Raw genomic sequence first — 9,975 nt, forward strand, 5'->3', positions numbered from 1 at the left:
GTAAATCCCTGTGATATTGGCTGAATTTGCAATGTGAATTCAGTCGGTAATATCACACTACAATTTGCATTTAAAATGCCGATTGTAGTAAATAGACCCCTTAATAACCTGAGACAAAATGTGTATTAGCTTGACAGGGAGAATGACTTGTACTAAATAACATTTTACTAGACAATATCCCCCATCTTCCCCACTAAGGGCCATATTCAATTAGCGGCGAAAAACAGTTTTCAGCAAAAAAGTTTCACAGGTGACGTCATTTTGCCAGCAGAAACTTATCCCCATATTCAATTGTGGCGACTTTTCGCCGGTGCGGAATAGTTTTGCCTATGAATAGCTGTCAAAAAAAGTGCAGAATTGCGGTTTTGGGGTGCAGAGGTAGGGAAACCACATTGCACACTTAGGACAGATCCCCAAAGGTAAACTGCGTAAAAAAAAATCCTAAAAAAATTAAAACAACACCCTATAAAATTGACTTTGAAAAAGAAGGTAAAAAAGTAAAATTTTGGGGTACAAACTTAAAAACTAACGAAATAGACTTTGGGGGAGTCTGCAAGTATAGGGGAGGTTTTATTGATTGCAGGTGCTTGCTGGTGCATTTTTCTAGTTTTTTAAAACCTCCATTTTGTGATTTTTAACCATGCTTGCACCCATTTTCATGTACCCCAAATTTGCTGGGACTAGTTATTTTCACCCAAAAAAAATGCTAAATGCTATTTTTCACCACTTGTGTAAAGAAGCTAATTAGCAGCTATTGAGAGCATTTAGGTTCCCCCCATATAGCTTCAGCAGGGCTATTCGGGGGCATCTACATTGATCCCCAATGTTAGAGCATCTTTTGGGGGGTGTCAGGCTGATTTCCCCAAATCTGACAGCACTTTTCGCCTGTTTGCGTTTCGCCGGCTCCCGTTTTCGTCGATTTCCAATTGAATCAGGGATAAGTGGGGATGCGCGCGATACTTTTCCACATGGAAAGCCAGCAATGACGGCGAAAAGTCCGGCATGCGAAAGGTACGGGTCTTTTTGCACCTAATTGAATATGGCCCTAAGGGATATATTTACTAAAGTGCAGGTTTTTAGAATTGTAGATGTTGCGTATAGCAACCAATCAGATTCTACTTATCATTTATCTAGCACCTTCTAGAAGATAATAGCTAGAATCTGATTGGTTGCTATAGGCAACATCTCCACTTCTAAAAACCCGCACTTTATTAAAATATACCCCTAAAAGTCCCTTCACAAACTGGGAAAATACTTGATTCCCCTATTTCTAAATGTATATGGTTAGGAAGGACAGAGAAGGATAACTTTGTGCCCAAATTGGGCACACTTACCACATTTACACAATCAGTATTTCTGTTTAACACCCAATCTTAGACCTTGATCTAATAGTGAAGGAGATAATTAGACATGCATTTATGCAGTATATACTGTATAGCTATGGATCCCCCACAGAGGCGCTTTAAAAAAGGAAGGGGCCAGTGTGCAGGATCGGATCAGACCCCCTCCTCTCCAGCACCACAGTAGAGTCTGGTATTGTGCCAGAGTCTACTGCGCATGCACAGGTTTCTGGGAACATGGCGCCCGCTCTGCGTTCCCGGGACATCTCTAGCCGGCATGCGCGAATCACCAGGGAAATGGACGCAGTGGCCATTTTCCTGTTGATTTCTGCAGCACTACAGCCAGCGCCGGGGCCAAAGGAGAGGTAGGTACATGTAAATGGGTGCAGGGTGTGCGGTGTGTGGGCTCCCCTGGACTCAGGGGCCTGTGTGCACCACACACCTTGCGCCCATTATAAGCTGGGGCAAACACAGGATTTCCAAATGCTTGATTTTCAAGCAAGTGTGGCCAGTCCATGAAGAGGACATAATTCGTACTTATCCAGCTACAGTATATATACATTATTATTATTATTATTATTATTGTTATTACATTTTATTTATAGGGCGCCACAAGTGGTCCGCAGCGCCGTACATACAGTAAAGGGTACACAGAACATTACAGTAACCAAAATATAAACAGAACACAAGTAACAATCAGCAAAACAATTCTCCATAATACAGCTCTGAAGGTGAAGGCTGTCATAGAAGTGCTATACATCATTTGAAGTATAGTGTATGTAATAATTCCAGGATATACAGGACCAGCGATCACAGCATGCCATTATACGCGGAAGTAGGGATATCCTGACCGAGCTGAATGCTTTTATTTAAGATGTGGGCTCCGTTCCAGATTATTTGAGCAAGTTCAGGAATCTGGGGTGGAGAGGAGCAGAAAAAGAACCTAGCGCTGCCCTGGACATATATGTACACATTGGTCTCCTTATGCACTGGATAGTGTATTATTATACAGTATCAATTAATCACCCTATAGATGGTCTATATCAGTGCACCCCTACAGTGCATGTTTTCCAGACCTACTTGGTGCACAAGTCTCATGCTTTCGGTCAGTAATACTGCAGAGTAAGGATGAGCGGGTTTGGATTTCTGAAATCTGAACCCCCCCCCCTGAGACTTTTCCCGCCTGACTCGGATCTGAAATCGAGGTAAAACGTCATCATCCCACCTTCCGGATCTCGCGGGTTTTGGATTCTATAATAGGTCCCCGCATCGGCGCCATTTCTCACTCCGGCTGTGGACAGCAGAAGAGGGAGGGTGGGAGCTAGAGCTGACAGGGCTGTATGGTGCTGCTGTTGTTCATAGGGGCTGCGAACACTAGTGCAGCCGGGAACCTTGTCAGAGAAAGGCGTAGGAGGTTGCTTCCACAAAATGTCAGTAACACCGCAGTTTAATATTCATACAAGTATTGTGATGCTGTTGGTCAGTAATACCGCAGGGTAATATTCATAAAAGAATTGTGACGCTGTCGGTCAGTAATACTGCAGGGTAATATTCATAAAAGAATTGTGACGCTGTTGGTCAGTATTACCGCAGTGTAATATTCATAAAAGAATTGTGACGCTGTCGGTCAGTAACACTGCAGGGTAATATTCATAAAAGAATTGTGACGCTGTTGGTCAGTAATTCGCAGTGTAATATTCATAAAAGAATTGTGACGTTGTTGGTCAGTAAATACCGCAGTGTAATATTCATATAACTATTGTGACGCTGTTGGTCAGTAATAATTCAGTGTAATATTCATACAAGTATTGTGACGCTGTTGGTCAGTAAATACCGCAGTGTAATATTCATATAACTATTGTGACGCTGTTGGTCAGTAATAATTCAGTGTAATATTCATACAAGTATTGTGACGCTGTTGGTCAGTAATACCGCAGTGTAATATTCATAAAAGTATTGTGACGCTGTTGGTCATTAATACCGCAGTGTAATATTCATAAAAGTATTGTGAGGCTGTCGGTCAGTAATACCGCAGTGTAATATTCATAAAAGTATTGTGACGCTGTTGGTCAGTAATACCGCAGGGTAATATTCATAAAAGTATTGTGACGCTGTTGGTCAGTAATACTGCAGTGTAATATTCATACAAGTATTGTGACGCTGTTGGCCAGTAATACTGCAGTGTAATATTCATACAAGTATTGTGACGCTGTTGGTCAGTAATAATTCAGTGTAATATTCATACAAGTATTGTGACGCTGATGGTCAGTATTACCGCAGTGTAATATCCATAAAAGTATTGTGACGCTGTCGGTCAGTAATACCGCAGTGTAATATTTATACAAGTATTGTGATGATGTCGGTCAGTAATACCGCAGTGTAATATTCATACAAGTATTGTGATGATGTCGGTCAGTAATACCGCAGTGTAATATTCATAAAAGTATTGTGACGCTGTCGGTCAGTAATACAGTAGTGTAATATTCATACAAGTATTGTGACGCTGTTGGTCAGTAAATACCGCAGTGTAATATTCATATAACTATTGTGACGGTGTTGGTCAGTAATAATTCAGTGTAATATTCATACAAGTATTGTGATGCTGTCGGTCAGTAATACCGCAGTGTAATATTCATACAAGTATTGTGACGCTGTTGGTCAGTAATACCGCAGTGTAATATTCATACAAGTATTGTGACGCTGTTGGTCAGTAATACAGCAGTGTAATATTCATAAAAGTATTGTGACGCTGTTGGTCAGTAATACTGCAGGGTAATATTCATACAAGTATTGTGACGCTGTTGGTCAGTAATACAGTAGTGTAATATTCATACAAGTATTGTGACGCTGTTGGTCAGTAAATACCGCAGTGTAATATTCATATAACTATTGTGACGGTGTTGGTCAGTAATAATTCAGTGTAATATTCATACAAGTATTGTGATGCTGTCGGTCAGTAATACCGCAGTGTAATATTCATACAAGTATTGTGACGCTGTTGGTCAGTAATACCGCAGTGTAATATTCATACAAGTATTGTGACGCTGTTGGTCAGTAATACAGCAGTGTAATATTCATAAAAGAATTGTGACGCTGTTGGTCAGTAATACTGCAGGGTAATATTCATACAAGTATTGTGACGCAGTTGGTCAGTAATTCGCAGTGTAATATTCTAAAAGAATTGTGACGCTGTCGGTCAGTAATACTGCAGTGTAATATTCATAAAAGAATTGTGACGCTGTCGGTCAGTAATACCGCAGTGTAATATTCATACAAGTATTGTGACGCAGTTGGTCAGTAATTCGCAGTGTAATATTCATACAAGTATTGTGACGCAGTTGGTCAGTAATTCGCAGTGTAATATTCATAAAAGTATTGTGACGCAGTTGGTCAGTAATACCGCAGTGTAATATTCGTAAAAGAATTGTGACGCTGTCGGTCAGTAATACTGCAGGGTAATATTCATAAAAGGATTGTGACGCTGTCGGTCAGTAATACTGCAGTGTAATATTTATACAAGTATTGTGACGCTGTTGGTCAGTAATACTGCAGGGTAATATTCATAAAAGAATTGTGACGCTGTTGGTCAGTAAATACCGCAGTGTAATATTCATATAACTTTTGTGACGCTGTTGGTCAGTATTACCGCAGTGTAATATTCATAAAAGTATTGTGACGCTGTTGGTCAGTAAATACCGCAGTGTAATATTCATAAAAGGATTGTGACGCTGTCGGTCAGTAATACCGCAGTGTAATATTCATAAAAGAATTGTGACGCTGTCGGTCAGTAATACCGCAGTGTAATATTCATAAAAGAATTGTGACGCTGTCGGTCAGTAATACCGCAGTGTAATATTCATAAAAGGATTGTGATGCTGTTGGTCAGTAAATACCGCAGTGTAATATTCATATAACTATTGTGACGCTGTTGGTCAGTAATAATTCAGTGTAATATTCATACAAGTATTGTGACGCTGTTGGTCAGTAATACCGCAGTGTAATATCCATAAAAGTATTGTGATGCTGTCGGTCAGTAATACAGCAGTGTAATATTCATAAAAGTATTGTGAGGCTGTCGGTCAGTAATACCGCAGTGTAATATTTATACAAGTATTGTGACGCTGTTGGTCAGTAATACAGTAGTGTAATATTCATAAAAGGATTGTGACGCTGTCGGTCAGTAATACTGCAGGGTAATATTCATAAAAGTATAGTGACGCTGTTGGTCAGTAATACAGCAGTGTAATATTCATATAACTATTGTGACGCTGTTGGTCAGTAATACCGCAGTGTAATATTCATAAAAGTATTGTGACGCTGTTGGTCAGTAATACTGCAGTGTAATATTCATACAAGTATTGTGACGCTGTTGGTCAGTATTACCGCAGTGTAATATTCATAAAAGTATTGTGACACAATTGGTCAGTAATACCGCAGTGTAATATCCATAAAAGTATTGTGACGCTGTTGGTCAGTATTACCGCAGTGTAATATCCATAAAAGTATTGTGACGCAGTTGGTCAGTAATTCGCAGTGTAATATTCATAAAAGAATTGTGACGCTGTCGGTCAGTAATACCGCAGGGTAATATTCATAAAAGTATTGTGATGCTGTCGGTCAGTAATACCGCAGGGTAATATTCATACAAGTATTGTGACGCTGTTGGTCAGTAATACTGCAGGGTAATATTCATAAAAGAATTGTGACGCTGTTGGTCAGTAAATACTGCAGTGTAATATTCATAAAAGTATTGTGATGCTGTCGGTCAGTAATACAGCAGTGTAATATTCATAAAAGTATTGTGACGTTGTTGGTCAGTAATACCGCAGTGTAATATTCATAAAAGTATAGTGACGTTGTTGGTCAGTAATACCGCAGTGTAATATTCATAAAAGTATTGTGACGTTGTTGGTCAGTAATACCGCAGTGTAATATTCATAAAAGTATTGTGACGCTGTTGGTCATTAATACCGCAGTGTAATATTCATAAAAGTATTGTGAGGCTGTCGGTCAGTAATACCGCAATGTAATATTCATAAAAGTATTGTGACGCTGTCGGTCAGTAATACCGCAGTGTAATATTCATATAACTATTGTGACGGTGTTGGTCAGTAATAATTCAGTGTAATATTCATACAAGTATTGTGACGCTGTTGGTCAGTAATACTGCAGTGTAATATTCATACAAGTATTGTGACGCTGTTGGTCAGTATTACCGCAGTGTAATACTCATAAAAGTATTGTGACACAATTGGTCAGTAATACCGCAGTGTAATATCCATAAAAGTATTGTGACGCAGTTGGTCAGTAATTCGCAGTGTAATATTCATAAAAGAATTGTGACGCTGTCGGTCAGTAATACCGCAGGGTAATATTCATAAAAGTATTGTGATGCTGTCGGTCAGTAATACCGCAGGGTAATATTCATACAAGTATTGTGACGCAGTTGGTCAGTAATTCGCAGTGTAATATTCATAAAAGTATTGTGATGCTGTTGGTCAGTAATACCGCAGTGTAATATTCATAAAAGAATTGTGACGCTGTCGGTCAGTAATACTGCAGGGTAATATTCATAAAAGAATTGTGACGCTGTTGGTCAGTAAATACCGCAGTGTAATATTTATACAAGTATTGTGACGCTGTCGGTCAGTAAAACCGCAGTGTAATATTCATAAACGAATTGTGACGCTGTCGGTCAGTAATACCGCAGGGTAATATTCATAAAAGTATTGTGACGTTGTTGGTCAGTAATACCGCAGTGTAATATTCATAAAAGTATTGTGAGGCTGTCGGTCAGTAATACCGCAGTGTAATATTCATAAAAGTATTGTGACGCTGTCGGTCAGTAATACCGCAGTGTAATATTCATATAACTATTGTGACGCTGTTGGTCAGTAATACCGCAGTGTAATATTCATACAAGTATTGTGACGCTGTTGGTCAGTAATAATTCAGTGTAATATTCATACAAGTATTGTGACGCTGTTGGGCAGTAATACCGCAGTGTTATATTCATATAACTATTGTGACGCTGTTGGTCAGTAATACCGCAGTGTAATATTCATATAACTATTGTGACGCTGTTGGTCATTAATACCGCAGTGTAATATTCATATAACTATTGTGACGCTGTTGGTCAGTAATACCGCAGTGTAATATTCATACAAGTATTGTGACGCTGTTGGTCAGTAATACCGCAGTGTAATATTCATAAAAGAATTGTGATGCTGTTGGTCAGTAATACCGTAGTGTAATATTCATAAAAGTATTGTGACGCAGTTCGTCAGTAATATCGCAGTGTAATATTCATACAAGTATTGTGACGCTGTTGGTCAGTAATACCGCAGTGTAATATTCATAAAAGAATTGTGACGCTGTTGGTGATTAATACCGCAGTGTAATATTCATAAAAGAATTGTGACACTGTTGGTGATTAATACCGCAGTGTAATATTCATTAAAGAATTGTGTCTCTGTTGGTCAGTAATACCGCAGTGTAATATTCATACAAGTATTGTGACGCTGTCGGTCAGTAATACCGCAGTGTAATATTCATAAAAGAATTGTGACGCTGTTGGTGATTAATACCGCAGTGTAATATTCATAAAAGAATTGTGACGCTGTTGGTGATTAATACCGCAGTGTAATATTCATTAAAGAATTGTGACGCTGTTGGTCAGTAATACCGCAGTGTAATATTCATACAAGTATTGTGACGCTGTCGGTCAGTAATACCGCAGTGTAATATTCATACAAGAATTGTGACGCTGTTGGTCAGTAATACCGCAGTGTAATATTCATAAAAGTATAGTGACGCTGTCGGTCAGTAATACCGCATGGTAATATTCATAAAAGTATTGTGATGCTGTCGGTCAGTAATACAGCAGTGTAATATTCATAAAAGTATTGTGAGGCTGTCGGTCAGTAATACCGCAGTGTAATATTCATAAAAGTATTGTGACGCGGTCGGTCAGTAATACCGCAGGGTAATATTCATATAACTACTGTGACTCTGTTGGTCAGTAATAATTCAGTGTAATATTCATACAAGTATTGTGACGCTGTTGGTCAGTAATACCGCAGTGTAATATTCATACAAGTATTGTGACGCTGTTGGTCAGTAATACCGCAGTGTAATATTCATAAAAGTATTGTGACGCAGTTGGTCAGTAATACCGCAGTGTAATATTCATATAACTATTGTGACGCAGTTGGTCAGTAATACCGCAGTGTAATATTCATACAAGTATTGTGACGCTGTTGGTCAGTAACACAGCAGTGTAATATTCATTAAAGAATTGTGACTCTGTTGGTCAGTAATACCGCAGTGTAATATTCATAAAAGTATTGTGACGCTGTTGGTCAGTAATACCGCCGTGTAATATTCATAAAAGAATTGTGACGCTGTTGGTCATTAATACCGCAGTGTAATATTCATAAAAGAATTGTGACGCTGTTGGTCATTAATACCGCAGTGTAATATTCATAAAAGTATTGTGATGCTGTCGGTCAGTAATACCGCAGTGTAATATTTATACAAGTATTGTGATGCTGTCGGTCAGTAATACTGCAGGGTAATATTCATACAAGTATTGTGACGCTGTTGGTCAGTATTACCGCAGTGTAATATTAATAAAAGTATTGTGACGCAGTTGGTCTGTAATTCGCAGTGTAATATTCATAAAAGAATTGTGACGCTGTCGGTCAGTAATACCGCAGGGTAATATTCATAAAAGTATTGTGATGCTGTCGGTCAGTAATACCGCAGTGTAATATTCATAAAAGTATTGTGACGCGGTTGGTCAGTAATACCGCAGTGTAATATTCATAAAAGTATTGTGACGCTGTTGGTCATTAATACTGTAGTGTAATATTCATAAAAGTATTGTGACGCTGTCGGTCAGTAATACCGCAGTGTAATATTCATATAACTATTGTGACGCTGTTGGTCAGTAATACCGCAGTGTAATATTCATATAACTATTGTGACACTGTTGGTCAGTAATAATTCAGTGTAATATTCATACAAGTATTGTGACGCTGTTGGTCAGTAATACCGCAGTGTAATATTCATACAAGTATTGTGACGCTGTTGGTCAGTAATACTGCAGTGTAATATTCATATAACTATTGTGACACTGTTGGTCAGTAATAATTCAGTGTAATATTCATACAAGTATTGTGACGCTGTTGGTCAGTAATACCGCAGTGTAATATTCATACAAGTATTGAGACGCTGTTGGTCAGTAATACTGCAGTGTAATATTCATATAACTATTGTGACGCTGTTGGTCAGTAATACCGCAGTGTAATATTCATATAACTATTGTGATGCTGTCGGTCAGTAATACCGCACTGTAATATTCATATAACTATTGTGACGCTGTTGGTCAGTAATACCGCAGTGTAATATTCATATAACTATTGTGACGCTGTTGGTCAGTAATACCGCAGTGTAATATTCATATAACTATTGTGACGCTGTTGGTCATTAATACCGCAGTGTAATATTCATACAAGTATTGTGACGCTGTTGGTCAGTAATACCGCACTGTAATATTCATACAAGTATTGTGACGCTGTTGGTCAGTAATACCGCAGTGTAATATTCATATAACTATTGTGAGTCTGTTGGT

Source organism: Taudactylus pleione, unplaced genomic scaffold (genome assembly GCF_031769625.1).
Source record: "Taudactylus pleione unplaced genomic scaffold, aTauple2 ptg000124l, whole genome shotgun sequence".
NCBI classification, from domain to species: Eukaryota; Metazoa; Chordata; class Amphibia; order Anura; family Myobatrachidae; genus Taudactylus; species Taudactylus pleione.